At 41.9% G+C, this 17,157-nt stretch overlaps 1 protein-coding gene across 4 annotated transcripts in view; it reads left to right on the forward strand.

The window, feature by feature from the left end:
* TAFA2 (TAFA chemokine like family member 2) overlaps window positions 1–17,157 on the forward strand; it is a 295,636-nt gene that overhangs the window by 145,252 nt on the left and 133,227 nt on the right. Inside the window, exon 1 of one of the 4 annotated variants that reach the window (XM_084625489.1) lies at window positions 8,260–8,271. The exons of the other annotated variants lie outside the window; for them this stretch is intronic. The gene's annotated coding sequence lies outside the window, so the exon portion shown is untranslated. Of the gene's footprint in view, window positions 1–8,259; window positions 8,272–17,157 lie in introns of those variants that run through there. 4 annotated transcript variants of the gene reach the window in all.

The following is a 17,157-nucleotide window of genomic DNA, read 5'->3' on the forward strand; positions in this document are numbered from 1 at the left end:
TAGTTAATCAAATTTTGTGACATACTTTAATTGTATCTCACATATTGATGTCTTCCATCTCATACAATAAGAGGCCTGAAAAATATTGGCAGTGAAAATGATAGAATCAGTTTTTTTTAAAACATCTGCAGTCATTTTTTTTTGCGTGATTGTAAAGCATTTGGATGGACATCAACACTAAAAGACATGAGATGTTCATATCAGTCACTTAACAAAATTCTGAATTAGTTAATGTGCAGTTCCACAAGAGCATATAGAATTCACAGATCTCAAATGACAGGTTTCAGAGTAGCAGCCGTGTTAGTCTGTATCAGCAAAAAGAAAAGGAGTACTTGTGGCACCTTAGAGACTCACAAATTTATTTGAGCATAAGCTTTTGTGAGCTACAGCTCACTTCATTGGATGCATTCAAAGTTCTTCTCTGAGTATTGCTCTCTATAGTTATTCACTGTAGGATATGCAAGTGCTCTGTGCATGTGGGACTGGAAATTCTTCAATAGCAGTGTCTGTTGGTTTGCACTCGTGCCTCCATTCAAGGGCATGAAGGGTGATGTGGACTGTCCACCCTGTAGTTACTTTGCTACCACTTGTAATCTGGGATGGAACGTCCTGTATCCATTTCTTCTCTTTGGTGTTTGACTTGGTTGAATCTGTAAATATTGTAAAGAGTATTCTTAGTTAGATTAGCTTTAGGGGGTCTTCTCCCACTTATTCCCCCTTTCCTTTAGGGCATTGAGAAAACTGTCTGACCTGCACCTGTGTTTTGCCAGTGAACCACCCTTATGAACTTTGTCTGTACTGCTTTAGGGAAATTTGTATCCCTTCGAAGTCAACATCAGCCATGCATTCCCTCCACATACTAAGCAAGTGATTTCAGGCTCTGGAATCACTGTATGGAGCTTTCCGTGAGGACCTGTTGGGATCTGGGGCCCTCCTGTTCTGGAACCACTGAGCAATGCACTGCCAGTTTCTGGTACTGGTGGTTTGGAGGCCTCCTCCAAACACAAGGACTCAGTGAAGCAAAGACATGAGACAGACAAAGCAAACTCTCCACAAGAATAGTGGCAACTCCACACATAAATTCTCAAAAAATAGGTGAGTGTCAGATACAACCGGTTTGGTCAGCTTAATGTTCTAAAGACATGCACTTCATACATCACTTGAAAGCTTATGATGTCTACCTTAAGATGAAATATGATGTGGAACTATCAAGTCGCGCCACTACCATAGAAACAGGGATAAACAATGACACCATCAATGTTTTAAAATGACCACTTTGAAATATTTGCATTTATTTGTTTAATGACTGTGTATTACTGGAAGACATTAAATTGGAATATTATGACCTCAAAGCATCACAACAATCTAAAGGGTACAATAAAAATATTAATAAATTTGTACAGGTATTGAAATACATACAACTGGTGACATTTCTAGTCAACATAGTTATTAACTTGTTCATTATGATTTCTGTCAAGAGTGTGTGAGTTATCACAGTCTTCATTGCATTGGCATCTACACAGTTCTGTGCAAGGAAGATTTTTTGACTACAGACATAGTTGATTGTGCAATGACCCCTATTGGTACAGGCAAAAATAATGTTTTGTAGAAGCTCAGATGCCATTGGGCCCTTGAAGAATACAGGAAGTAATTCATTATCAACATTTTTTTCCATCCATGTTGCAATGGTGATCTAATATCTGTGTGTTTCAGTACCTACGTGTAAAGACATCCAAATCTTTATATGCCAAGATGCTCTTTTGGCATGCTCTTCAAAAAACTTCCTTCACATGGTAGGAGTTTGGCCAGCGACTTATCCTTTTTGATGGCTAGATTGAGATACAAGCAATTCAGGTCTCTATGTATCTCCTTTTCTTTCTTGCTTCAGTCTTGCTCATGACCAACTTTCTTGCTGCAGAAATTGCAAATTGTCTGTCGCTGTCTCCCAATTTGGCAAGATTTCTAAAGCAGCTCCCTTTGTTTGGACAACATTAAACACAGATTTTTTTCCCCAGTACCAAATATGATGTGAATCTGTGTCATCCCTGTTAATCCATATGCAACTGGAAGTAAATTTCAGAAGTCAGGAGTAAGTGCATCACAATTGCATGCATAGCTTTGAAGCAACACTTGTCAGTTGTGCTGGTAATGGTACCTGTTTCAATCCGCATGTTATCTATGTGTTCCATGTTTTAGAACAGGGGTGGGCAAACTTTTTGGCCCGAGGGCTACATCGGGGTTGCGAAACTGTATGGAGGGCTGGGTAGGGAAGGCTGTGCCTCCCCAAACAATCTGGCCCCTGCCTCCAATCTGCCCCCTCCCACTTCCCGCCCCCTGACTGCCCCCCTCAGAACTTCCGACCCATCCAACCCCCTCCCCCGATCCTTGTTCCCTGACTGCCCCTTCCTGGGACCCCCAGCCCTAACCGCCCCCGGGACCCCACCCCCTATCCAACCCCCCCTGCTTCCTGTACCCTGACTGCCCCTACCCCATCCACCCCACCAGGTGCTGAGTAGCCCCCCATAAGCTCCCCCCACTCCAACCTGCAGCACCTCCTGCCTGCTGGCAGCCCCACCAATCAGTGCCTCCCACTCCCTCCCCACGCTTCCTGGCCACTGCAATCAGCTGTTATGCGGTGCGCAGGAGGCCCTGGTGGGGAAAGCGAGGGCATGGCAAGCTCGGGGGAAGGGGTGGAGTGGGGGAAGAGCAGGGGTTTGAGCACTGACCACTCCCTGGAACATTGGAAAGTTAGCACCTATAGCTCCAGCCCTGGAGTCAGTGCCTATGCAAGGAGCCGCATATTAATTTATGAAGAGCTGCATGCAGCTCTGGAGCCACAGGTTGACCACCCCGTCTTAGGTTGTAGATTCTTTCAGCCTGAGATTCCAGCTGATGCCTTAATTCAGTTTTGCCTGTTCTTATTGTTCCATCAGCATGGAAGAGGGACAAAGGCAGTGGTCCTATTGGGTGACTAAGAACACTTGCCATTAAAATATCATCTTTGCACCACGCTAAGGGCAAGGCTCTGTGGAAAACAATTTCTGGACTGACGGCAGCTGTGTTTGTCCCTCTCTTGCCAGACTTATATTTGGCCATCTTGGCCATGTCAGCAAATGTTTTGATACCAGATTTCTTGATTGGTCTGAAGAAGCTACATGTTCCATCAGAGTCAAGTCCACCTCTCGCAAATCTCTCCATTTGTTCTTCACCAACTTCTACTATTTTCTGGAAAGACTCCTGTTCATCTGCCATTACATGCAGTCTGGTAGATATGTTGATAAGCACCTCTGGATGTTATTCAGGATCAAATGGGTTTGTCATATTGTTAATGACATTGTTGGTAAGAGCAGTAACCTGCTTTTCATCCCTCTTCTTCAGTGTAGAGGCAAGGATTTGTTTATAGACTTTGTCTTCACTATTTCTTGTTAGGCCATATATTTCTCTTATAGCTTTTGCATATTCATAATATGAAGCTCTGTATTGTCATCTCTAACACTAATACTGACCTGTGCATAAGTGCACTGTATAAAAAGCTAGTTTCTGTAATATTTCAAAGGCTAGTACATTGCGTGCATAGGCAATTACAAATGAAAATCCTCTACCAGACAGACTATATGGTACATTTTAAGTACAAAAGCTTACAATCAGAGAAGCATTACATGAGGAATTCACATACATTTATAGCTACCCATTATGCATACAAAGTGTGGGCACACTATCTACTGTTACTAGTGCACAACTTTCAGTGTGAAACTGATCTGGTTAGTAAATTATGTGAGCTTCGAGCGTTTCTCAAAGTATGCAAGACATTTCTGCCTATCATTCAGACCACACATGTCCATGTCATGTTATACAGTATGACCACCATTTACTATATTAAAGCATGGAGGAGTGAGATCCACCCCACCCTACAGAAAGATGGTCCCCCTCTGAAACTGGTACATCAGGCATCTGATTGCCCTCTTAGCCATACACATCCCTTTGGTAAAGACTTCATTGTCAGACAGCCTCAGTAAGCATTTCCACACAGATCATGAGTACAAACTCCATACGTCAATAGCACAGCACATCTTCCAGCAATGGGGTATCCCATATTGGTAATTCTTTGCAACTCAGCACAACAAAAAGTGCCTGGCTTACTGTTCCTCGCCTGCTCCTGAGAGGACTCCTTCCTGGTACAGTGCTCAGAATCACTGATGTATGCCTTCCCTCCCCTCCCTTTGGTTCCCCATATGCTCAGGAAGATCAAACGTGATGGAGCAACAGTAATCCTTCCTGCAGTTCCGGTTCACCATCATTACACTACAGTAGCCTCTTGCCTATGCATCCACCTGCAACCATTCCGGGGCCTACTGTCTCAGAACATGAGAAGGTTAACCATTCCAACCCAGAGTCCCTAGGTCAGGCAAGCATGGCTTTTGGATGGATAATGAGCATAGAGAGAGCCTTCCCTCAGGGAGTTGAAGCCATCCTCCAGCACAGCAGGAGACCCACTATGTGGTAATACTACTCTGCTAAATGGAAACAATTGTCCCTTTTGGTGCCTTTTGGTGACTTTACCTACTGTGGCATCAGGTATTCCTCTCATACTGGAGTATCTTATCTCTCTAACAATGTCTAGCTTTCAGTCAGCTCCCTGTGACACATTTAGGAACTATTTATGCTTTCCACATCCCTCCCCCACCTGGTGGAAGGCTGATCTGTTTTTACTCATCCCGCTACTACAGAATTCCAGAAAATCATCATAAGGACATTCCCTGCAGTTTTGAAACCTGTCCCTGCCTCGTCCTTTCTGCTCTTGTGGAACCACCTTTTGAACCTTTAGCCTCTTGTTCTCTCCTGCACGTCTTTGAGTCACCTTTCTGACTGCTATTACTTCTGTTAGAAGGATAGGGGGACTTCAGAGCCCTTACCGCAGACCTGCCTTACACAGTTTTTCCCAAGGGCAAGGTTCCTATACACCTACATCCTAAGCTTATACCCCAGGTGCCATCTGAGTTTTACCTTAACCAATCCATACACCTGCCAGTGTTTTTATCCTAAACCTCACCAAAGCAGGGAGGAGACTCCCTTCCCTAGATGTGTATGGGGCATCTTATTTCTGCATAGAACAGTACCCTTTCGGAAGTCTCCGAAGTCGTTTGTTGCTATTGCCAAGAGAATGAACGGAAAGGTGGATATTTTCTTGTATCTGTCTCAGTGATGTTATGAAAGCCGCTCCTCCTCAAACTCTCAAGGCCCATTCTACCAAAGCTCAAGCAGTTGCAGTAGCTCCTGTATAGGAAATTTTCCTCTCAGTGATTTGCAGAGCAGCTGCTTGGGGCTCCATATACACTTTCACCAGGTATTATGTTCTGATCTGAGCTTTGGCCATGAATGCCTCCTTTGGCTCAGTGAGCCACCACTCTGTGGCACACCATACTTCCTCACACTCTTCTCCTCATTGAGCACCGCTTCAGAGTCACCCTCAGTGAATACCCATAGAGATCAACACTCAAAGAGGAAAGGAAGGCTACTTACCTTACAGTTACTGGAGTTCTTTGAGATGTGTCGTCCCCATGAGTGTTCACAACCTACCCTCCTTCTGTTCTGCTTGGGTCAACTTGATTTGTGGTAGAGTTGAAATTGGGGCGTGGTTGGTCTGTGCTACAGACTGGAGAGGAGAACATGCATGAAAAATGCATAATTGATCATATTTATTTGTTATATATGTAATTGATCTCTGAATCACCTTATGTAGCAGCAGTTATGCTATATATACATGTCTATATATTTTTCTATAGCCTAAGTAGCCAAAGAGTTGTAGTATAAGTTGTAGGAAATAATCTATGGTAATGATTGATTGTTTGAAATTAATTGCCTGTTCTCACACTTGATTATCTTTCTTGCATCTTTCTTTCTTGCTGCGTGTTGCAAAATTGCCTCATTTTTTATGAAAGCCCACAGAAACCTCATTTACAATAGCTAGTTTTGTTGAGATAAAATTAAAGACATTAAGTGATTACTGCGGTTGCAGGGAGTTACATATTCCATCATGCTTGCAAGCTTTAGCTACTGAGATCTTTGCCATTAGCACGGTGGACTGGCACTACAATAAGTAAGTTTAAGACCATGTTTGGCTTTGTGAGATAACAAAAGGAGAAGCTGTAGTTTTGTAGAAGTAGTGTTGGTGATAAAGTATGTGAAAACAAATGGCCAGCAGGGTTGGATTTTGTGATTGGTGTCGCTTTTGGTTTTGCTTTCCTTCCCGATTTTAGGGGATTTTCTGGGTGTATTTTTTATTGTATTAATATTTGTTTTAAATTTGTGACTAGGGTAATGTACAGGTGCTTTTTATGTATGTGTTGTATAAAACTAAATAAACACACTATGGATTTCCTCTATATCGGGCCTCAAGTGTTGTACATTGGTTCTACTGCTCTTTTTGTGATATACTTTCATTGGTAGTGGGCATTCTCAAACCTTTTAAAGCAAGTTATATTGCTAAAGAAGTATCTCTTCTGGAAAAGGCATTATATGGATTGACAGATGTCAATTTTTACGTGTCTTGATACCAGCCCCGCAAATCTTCCTAAAAGTGAAACTGACCTTAAAACAAACAAATGTGGAAGGACTCATTTGTCAGATGGTAGAGGAGACCATGTTTTCTCTAGCACACACTTCAGAGTAGAAGATAGAAGGGCCAGGGCTGGTTTAGCAGAGGCTAGTGGAGTTGGGTTGCTGCAGTAATAAAGCCAACAGGGTGGGGCAGCTGGGATTTGTAAATGGGTCATTTTAAGGCAGCCTTGTTGGCTAACCCTCCATGTAGAGTTTATTGAGTAAGGGCTTATCTACTTTCAGGCAGAGAAAATTCCTTTGGCCAACACTGTGTGCTGAGAGAGGAAGTTGGCTTCAGTATATAGGTGGGATTGGTGCCATTGCAGGACGTGGCATATGTATTTGTGGTCTCTCTCTGATACAATGAGGGTTGAGGGAAGCTGACCTCAGAAAGCAACATCAAGGAGTTTGCAGTGGTCAATTGATATAATCCAGTTTAGAAGTCCCCATGATTTATTTGAGCTTTTTCCAGTGATGCTTTAGCACTGTTTTGTAGAAGATGACAAACAGAAGTTCAAAGGAGGCACTTGTTAGCTCTCCCTCATATTGGGCATCCCAGTAGTGTCACTGGAGCATTTGATGGCCTCCAGGCATTCACTGGAGAGCTTAGGGTGAATTGTTTCAACCCTCAACCTTGCAGGAGATATCAGAGCCTCTGCAACTGTGCCAATCTCAGTGGATCATACTGCGCAACAGACAGTTCAAGAGAATAGTACATGAAAATTAGAGTTATCCAGCTGAGAAATTGAAGGTGCCAAAGAGCAGAGGCTATTGTATCACTGTAAAAAATCTTTTGGGAATGGGAGGAAGCTGTCCAGGGAGGCTAGAGGAATGTAGTAGCCCATATCCCTAAGTGGAGAGTGTCTTCTATCATGCTCCTCAAGTCGGAGACCATTGTTAGCCAGTTTGGGTGTGAAGATGATGTGCAGAGTCAGTGTCAGGCTCCAAGGCAGCATGATCATTTGCATTTCTAGGAAATGAAGGGCCAATGTACAAAAACCACAGCTGACCACCTCACAATATTTTATTTGTGCTACAGAAAGCAGATATTTGTATCATGGTGTCTGACTCTTTGCATGCTTATTGCTTTAAAACATTTTTATATGATCAAATGCTTCTCAGTAGTTCCTTTAATGGTTATGGGTCATGGGAAATTAAGGACCAAATAAGGGCTGTCTCTTAGAGCACAGAATGACCCCCTACTTACTGCTGCCAGAGAACAAAAACAAGACACCCAGAGTGGGCTCTGGTTTTTGCTTCTCAAAGAAGCAAAGTAAGAAAGCAGAGCAAGTCAATGACTGCCTAGGTGTAGGAAGGGCCCCTAAAGCTGTGTCACAGAAGTTACCAACTTCAGTACTGTGGAGAACTTAAGCAGTTTATATAGGGAAACATGACTGCAAACTTTTAGAATCCACATGAAACCTCAGCTGCTGTCATTTAAAGTGCATGATGAACAACCCACTGAGAAACGTGTTATTGTCTGAAGTATAAAACCTCATTGCTATAGCTACAGCCTTTCTGTTCTGATAACAGAAGAAGAACCCATCAGTGACAAATGGCTGTCTTGAAATACAGAAAACCAATTAACGGGTAAGAATTTCTAGCTGAGTTTATTGTAATTTTTTTTTCTCTAGGAAATGCAACTTATTCCATCACCTGGACTGCACTTGCTGGGTGAGAATTTACTTGATATTATTCGCATCTAGTAACCTGTAGAAGACAGTTCTTCATTGCAGTCTCTAACCAAGACAATCTGAAGCCTGAATAGCAGGGGGGAAAAGTATAATAGTGAGGTCCCACCATGAATTTAGTTGGTAAATTAGTTGGGGATTGGTCCTGCTTTGAGCACGGGGTTGGACTAGATGACCTCCTGAGGTCCCTTCCAACCCTGATATTCTATGATTCTATGAATTTGGTGGAATAAGAGCCCCAGACCAGAAATCAATGTACTTGCTCAGTGATGGGCTGACCAGCACCACTTACCCTTTTGTCCCATTCCGTGATGCACCAGTGGCATGAAAAGCAGCCAGCAATGTCAGTTTCCAAAATAAGCCACCTGCACTAGTATTCCAAACTGCTTTTTAATACATGTAAAAAAACAGAACAAACGTGCATTGAGATGCATTATGAATGAATGCTACCGGTATAGTACATTTATACTTTTTTCAAGTACTGTACTTACATTTCTTGTATTTTCATAAAAAATCACATTCTGTAAATTTCATAATAGGTTGTGTTTTATAAAAGCTTTCAATTAATGAAGATAAATTTGTCTATTCCTCTATTTTGACATAAGCCATCTTTTGTAGTATAAAATAACAAAAATATTGTCATCTTAACAAAAACTCATTTTTCTTTAGATTAAATAGCATCAGTTTAAAGCCTGAATGGAATTGCTTCTTGCTTTGTCATTAAATATTCCTTTTATTTTTATTTAGTGATATAAATGTGTCTGGCACTTCATAGAGAGGATTGTGTACTTGTGTATGTAATTTGTTGGGGTAGCACATGAGTGTGTGCATGCGGTGTGTGTGTATGCATGCACACACACACACACACACACACACACACTGCCCTAAAAGAACTTAGCTTTAGGGCCTGATCCTAAATGGTGTTGACAACCCCCAATAAGTACAGTGCAGAATGTTCTCAGCAGGATTAGACTATAAAACAAAAATAACTAGAAGAGATTATGTACAACTGTTTGTTTTAATTTATGGCTCAATCCTACAAATTGCCAATCACCACTTGTGAGGCAATGAGCAAACGTAGGGAGTGGGGAAAAAATAAAGGGTGGGATTGCACAGAGTCTCCGTATTTAAGAAAATAGAGCACTCTGCATCCAATATTAGCTATAAAGCATATCCATAACTGATCTCTTTGGTAGATGGCCTTATCTTGAAGCATGGATAAATGATGTGGGTAGATGCTTGACCTTAAATGGGGATCCCTTTGGACAGGATACTAATCTTAGCTTCAGGTTGTGTCACGAAAGAGGAAGGAAAATCAGCTTTTACATGTGCATTTATGCATAGTGGAGTGCAGTTCTTCATTTTAAAGAGACATGATATACATTGTGCTCATCACATTCAGCTGCAGCTCTGTTTTAATTTATCTCTGGTTTGGGGAGGGTGAGTGATTTGAAAATATTTGATTTGTACATGTCTGTAAAACTTTACTGTGTTTTACATAACAAAGATTCTGCAACGACCAGCCAACCCACCCCCACAATCCAGCTACCACAAACAAATATAAATATACCTTCACCTGTTATTTCAATATATGTAAATTAATTGTATTCAAGTTGGCAGGGCTGGATGAAATTCACCCTAAAGCAATCCTAAGCCATTAGCAATCATCTTTGAGGACTCCCGGAGGACAGGTGAGGCCCCAGAAGACTGGAGAAAGCTGCTACCTACCTTTAAAAAGTGGAACAAGGCGGATCTAGGGAATTAGACCTGTCAGTATAACTTCAAACTCTGGAAAGATATAGGAATAAATTATTAAACAATCAATTTATGAGCACCTAGAAGATCATAGTGTGAAAAGTAATAGCCAACATGGATATATCAAGAACAAATAATGCCAGAGCACTCTAATTTACTTCTTTGACAGGGATATTGGCCTACTGGTAATCTTGACATGATTTGATTCTTTTAGTAAAGCTTTTAACACAGTCCTATATGTCATTCTCATAAGGAAAGTAGGGAAACGTGGCCTAGATGAAGTTACTATGCTGCAGGTGCGTAGCTCAAGAGGTGGGCAAACTATGGCCTGCGGGACACATCCGGCCTGCGGGACCGTTCTGCCTGGCCCCTGAGCTCCTGGACCGGGAGGCTCGCCCCCAGCCCCTCCCCCGCAGCCTCAGCTCACTGTGCCGCTGGCACAATGCTCTGGGTGGCTGGGCTGCGAGTTCCTGGGGCAGCGCAGCTGCAGAGTCCGGTGCTCTGTGCTGTGTGGTGCATGGCTGGCTCCAGCCGGGCGGCGTGGCTGCCTGTCCTGGTGCAGCCATGCTGCCAACCACCGGTGCTCCAGGCAGTGCGGTAAGGGGGCAGGAAGGGGGGTTGGATAGAGGGCAGGGCAGGTCAGGGGCGTGGATAGGGGTCGGGGCGGTCAGAGGGTGGGAAACAGGGGTTGAATGAGGGCAGGGGTTTTGGGGGCAGTCAGGAAGGAGAGGGGGGGTTGGATGGGATGGTGGGGGGCAGTTGGGGTGGGGGGGTCAGGGGACAGAAAGCAGGGGGTGGGGTGGATGAGGCAGGAGTCCTGGGGGGTGCCGTAAGCAAAAGGGGGGTTTGGATGGGGCAGGAGTCCCGGGGGGGCCATCAGGGGGCGAGAAGCGGGGGGGGTCAGATAGGGGGCGGGGGCCGGGCCACGCCTGGCTGTTTGGGGAGGCAGCGCCTCCCCTAACAGGCCCTCCATACAATTTCTGAAACCCCGTGTGGGCCTTCAGGCCAAAAAGTTTGCCCGTCCCTGGCATAGCTAATTGAAAGACCATACTGAAAAAGTAGTTACAAATGGTTCCTTGTCACACTGGGAGGATGTATCTAGTGGAATCCCAAAGCAGTCTATCCTGGGTCCAGTACTTAGTCAATATTTTCATCAATGACTTTGAATAATGAAGTGGAGGATATGCTTAGAAAACTTTCAGATGACACCAAACTGACAGGGAGGTTTCAAGCACTTCAGAGTATAGGATTAGAATTCAAAAAGACCTTGGCAAACTGGAGAATTGGACTTAAATCAACAAGATGAAATTCAGTAAAGACAAGTGCAAAGGACTTAGGAATGAAAAATGAAATGCACAACTACAAAATGGGGAATAACTGCCTAGGCGGTATTACTGCCAAAAAGGAGCTTGGGTTTAGAATGGATCCAAGGGAGATTGTGGAATCCTGGTCACTGGAAGTTTTTTAAGAACAGGATAGAGAAACACCTGTTGGAGATGGTATAGGTATGCTTGGGCCTGCCTCAGCATGAGGGGCTGGACGAGATGTCTTCTAGTCCTACATATCTTAGGTGTGTGTGTGTATGTGTGTGAAGACCAAGATACAGATTTAAAAATCTTATTAAAGCTAATGTTAAAAAAATTATATAATACATAGGTTGAGAAAAGAGTGTCTGCACATCTGGGTATAGTGCTTAGATTATCCACAGATAAAAAGTTTGTTTTTAAAGTCATATGATACATAGAGTACATAATCAGCAATAGCCCAAATTTAGGTGAATAGATTTAACAATACAGTTTAGATATTAGAATCCGAATACTTGGGTACATCACTCAGGAAAAGTTGTACAGAGATTTGGTTGTGGAAAGCAAAGTATATCAATGAGTGGAGATTGTCCCCCAGTAATTGAGAAGTAGGTAGGTTGTCCATTTAAAAAAAATCCATGAGGAAAGTATTTCAGTTACTTTTCTGACTGCGCTTCTCATTGGCACTCCAGCTCATCCCTCCTGGTATTGCCGATGTCTGGTGATGTGTTCTATGTAGATGTTCCTTGACCACCTGGTGGAATCTGACGCCAAGAGTTGCCGCATCAGCTGAGTGTAGTGTTGACCGATTCCACATTATCGCAGCACTCGCTCGTTACTGGGGTTCCATGTGCCCAAGGCTCCAACAATCAGTGCATTCATCTGAATCGGCTAACCCTTAGCTTTCAAGGTTTTAATAAACCAAAAACTCACCCATAATATTCACTATCCCAAAGGAACAAAAGGAAAAGGAGCAAGAATCAATAATACCGAGGGCTCAGTTGTATCTAAGTCACTGCTTGTGGTGAAAGGCTGTGCACCAGGGCTGCTCCTGGAGGCATTGCACTTTAGGCAAAATGTCTTCAGGAGAGTGTATCTGTGCATAGCACACACAGCAATTGCTACACCTTTTAATGAGGTGCAGTACTGCCTTCCTCTGTCCCCACCAATGGCTATTGTAGAAGCTGGTTGGAGCCATTGCCCCACTCCTGCCTACTCACTATAGAATTTCTCATGCCACTATCAGCATTGGAGTCCTCTGGGGCCTTCTGCTCCTGACAGCTGTACAGGGGAGAGGAAGCTCCATGCACCCCCTTGCCCACTTTATTCACTTGTGTAAGACAGGACACGTTTTAGCCCTAGTTAGAAGTCTAATGTAGAACTTTCAATTCTGAATGAAGTGTTTTGTACTTAGGTACTAACAACACCATTCTCCATCTAAAAAGAAAAGGAGTACTTGTGGCACCTTAGAGACTAACCAATTTATTTGAGCATAAGCTTTCGTGAGCTACAGCTCACTTCATCGGATGCATACTGTATCTGATGAAGTGAGCTGTACACTTCATCGGATGCATACTGTATCCGATGAAGTGAGCTGTAGCTCACGAAAGCTTATGCTCAAATAAATTGGTTAGTCTCTAAGGTGCCACAAGTACTCCTTTTCTTTTTGCGAATACAGACTAACACAGCTGTTACTCTGAAACCTGTCATTCTCCATCTAGTTGATATCACCTGACTACTATTACTATTTAGATCTGCATTTGGGTTTCAGAAGAATTAATGAATGTAGTCAAAAAGTAAAAAATGATTCTACTATTCTTTTGGTGATATGCTCTCCTGGGAAGTGGGCCTTCTCAAGCATTTTTAAACAAGTTATATTGCTTAAAAAGTATTATTTCTGGAAAACGCATTACATGGATTGACAGGCATCAATTTTTATGTGTCTCAATACCAGCCCCCAAATCTTCCTGAAAGTGAAACTGACATAAAAACAAACAAATGTCAAATTTCTTCACGAAAAAATCTTCAGAGAGAATACTTGTTTAAGTGATGTAAATTATCTGAATGAATAACTGATAGGGCAAAGAGGATAAAAGAAAAAGCATATATTGCAGTAAATTCAGCCTTAATAAGACAGCATATTACTATTCACACTAACTGCAAGAGAAAAACCCTTTCTGCTTTAGGATACACAGAGCTGAAAGTATTTTACTCTGAACATTTTCATGTTTTAGACTAGACCTAGAGAAAATTCATTAATATAAAGACAAAATAGTCATAAATTGCATTGTTATGTGGGCTAATAAGGGGAACTAATGATTATAACAACTTGTAGGTTAATTTGCTTTGTTCCACTGACCTAGTCTTTGGAGGTAAAACAGATTAGCCTTTGATTAAAGCTGGATGAACAATTCATTGAATAATTTGGCAACTAATTTATGATAATTTATAGTTTTCCTGAATGTTTTCATTACTTACATTTGTTCAGATCTTTTGAGTTGAACAATTTTTATTCTATAGGTTGTTCAGACTGGTTGATGTGAAGATTCCTGCTGGGTGACTGGTAAATTTACATTGTATTGCTGGTTTCCTGATTGGGCAACCTAACTCATTAAGGGCTCAATCTTTCAAAGTGCTGAGGTGCCTGGACCTGTTCCAGCAGAGCATTTAAGCATATGCTTGATGTCCAGAATGTGAGCGGTCCCACTGACTTCAGTGGAGCTATTTACTTGCTTAAAGTTAAGCTCAAAGAGCTTCCAATGGAAATACTTTGGTGAATATCTACTCTCTCTAGGATTCATTATGTAGCTTCTGCTTTCCCTGAACATACTTGCAGGAAAAACCTCCCTTACTTGAACCTTTGTGCGTAAGCAAATGAAAGTGGCTGCGAATACTATTGAAGTGAGTTGGTAGGTTTCATTCACAAAAAAATGCCCATGAATCCTTCCTTTGCTATATTCACCCAGCCCTGCTCTTGATCGGTTTGATTCAAGCATATATGTTCAAGAGGCTGTATTACAGAGTCTTTGTGTCACTATTCATGGAGAAATACAAAATGTCTAATGAATACAAGTTTTTACCTAAACGTACGGGAGAAGATTAGCATTAAGTTGGCACTAATTAACCGTCAGTAAAACTAAACAAGGTTATTTAATTCTATTATGAATTATTTTTATATCATAATATAAGACTGGGCAAGGTGCACTGGAGGTACATTCAGAGTTACAATCTCTGTTTTGGTTTCTTGTTACTCTCCACACGATCCTTGGAGCTGATCAGTCAGAAATCACTGGGGTGAGACTGAAACAAAGCTAAATAAGCATAAACATGTGATCTGTTTTTACAAATGTACAGGAGGACTCTTCTGGGGTATACTTCATTAAATGGAAAGAAATACCAGTCAATTAATGCTATGAGGAATGGGTTGAAACAGTGGATTCCCAGCATTCACAGGCATGTCTTGCCACTTCAGCTCGTCAAGTACCTTTTCAATGAGACTGTTTACTGCATTTTCCATTATTGTTAATCATTTGTTTTACAGCAGAGTGTGCTACATGCACTAAAGAAACATAAGAAAAAATCCTGGACCTTACCCCAACAGTACATACAAATCCCAGTTCTTTGCATTCTCCCATATTTAGCCAGAGCTTGTCTTCAAGCCCACCATAGGGGGGTTAAAGATTGATATGGCTACAAGTGTCAAATGTGACTCATCTACTTACAAACTTGTACCAGTGGAGGCCACACCTATAGGATCTACTCTTGAACGGTGTGCATCATGTCAGACATTATCAGTTAGATAGGATTCAAACTTAACTGAAGACATAGCGAACAAGAACAATCTCTGACCCCTGCACAAGCCGCAGCTGATTCCCGATCCCAGGAAACTCATTTTTGCCATCCAAGTGGCCCAAGAGGTTCCAACTTCTTATATTCATTACCATTTAAATAGCTCTTGGGCAGAAAATAAAATGGTTAAAGGGCCTCACTTAAGTTCGTATATTCCAGCACATAGCCCACATGTAGTGGTGTGGCTGATATCTTGGCCTCGATGAGTGCCTGACACATAGTAGCACTGGTTGTATCACTAGTGTCTCCATAAATTTTTAATGACTGGTTTCTGATTCTGTGGATGGACTCACTTATTGGTTTGCTGTCACTTGTGGGGCCAGGGTCTTGGTCCTGGACACCAAGCTCTAAGTGAATTCCAGCTCCTTTATCCTTATTTCTGTATACTCTGATGGTGTAGCGACCTCTGCAGTGAGCTTGCAGTGTTGGTGAAGTAGGCTAATTCAGCCACACAACAGAGTGCATTTGTTGGATTGGTGGTGGTGGCCAGAATAGACTTTATGATCCAGATGATAACTGTCTCTCCTTGGGGCAGCTCGGAGATGGGAAGCAAAGGTGGTTTTAAGCTACACTCAGTCTTGGGCTGACTAGCTGAGACATTCTGATCCTGGTGTAAAAGACCCCCCCGGCCATTCCAAAAGCTTTGGATCTTTGACATATAGAATCCAGATCCTCTTTCTTCCACATGACTCCTGTTCTGGGGCAAGGAAAGGGATGATGTAAGAGTTTTTATGGTAGCTCAGGACCACCTCAGAATTTCCCTTTCCCTCTCAACATCCTCAGTTTTTATCTGTAGTGATACCACAAGGAAACTAGGAAACATAGTCTCATGTGACATGACTCAGGTGGCCACTTGTGAGATGAGGATGGGGCAGCAGTACTGGATTTGTTCAAGTTATGTGATAGGCTTCAGAACAGGGATTATCTTGACCATGATGGTGTAATATAGTGATGTCATGTTCTTGAAGGGGAAGCATTTCTCTGACCAATCTACTCCTAGGGTTTGATGTGCTAATGAGTCATGTTAGAGACTAATGAGGGCCAATGCTTGTAAGGCGTAATCCCGCAACATATGCTATATTATCTGTTCTGGGCTTTCCAGGAAACAACATGAAGTATGGCTGTTTTTCCACCCTTTAAGATCATACAGCCATACACAGAGCTGTGAAAGCTTCTCTTTCACCAATAGAAGTTGGTCCAATCAAACATATTACTTCACCCACCTTGTATCTCTAGTATCATGGAACCAACTGAGCTACCACACTGCAAAAAACTTTTAACTATAGTAAATTCAAAGCATAAATATAAATTAAATGAACACCACTATACATATTAGAAAGAGGACATAGTAAGCTTCATTTGGTATAAACAAGAGCAACCAAAGTTGGACAGCATGGCTTTTTAAATGTACTTTTTTGGATTTTCATTGAAGGAAACATTTTACCACATAGCAACATTAAACAAAAAAGAGGGAAAAATATAACCTAGAAAACAGATCTATACAATTGTTTATATACATATAACATATGTAAGGCTGCAATCCTTAAAATTTTAAAAATTGTATCAGGGAATGATTGCTTGCTGAAAGAATAAGTGAACCAGTTACACAACGAGCCCTAGCCCCGTGTTTAACTTGTCTTGGAAAAGTTAATTGTAAAGCTTAGAAATAGATCGAACAAATATATAAGCTGTCAACCCTGTCATTGCACTGAAATGCAATTTAATTCTTTCAATGGTGGCAAATTCACTAACCCAGAGTACGAATCCCTAATATTCATTGTTGAATGAGACTTCCATGTCTATAGGGTCAGGCTTTTGACAATGGATCTTAGAGAAAAGGATTATTTTCCTGTTTGTGATAATACCCTGTTACTGAATTCACACAACCCAAGATAAATCAATATGGATTTTGAATAAGTTTGCTTTTATTTTGTATAATCAGAAATGTAGAACTGTTCTCT

Source organism: Lepidochelys olivacea (assembly GCF_965140295.1).
Source record: "Lepidochelys olivacea isolate rLepOli2 genome assembly, chromosome: 1".
NCBI lineage: Eukaryota > Metazoa > Chordata > Testudines > Cheloniidae > Lepidochelys > Lepidochelys olivacea.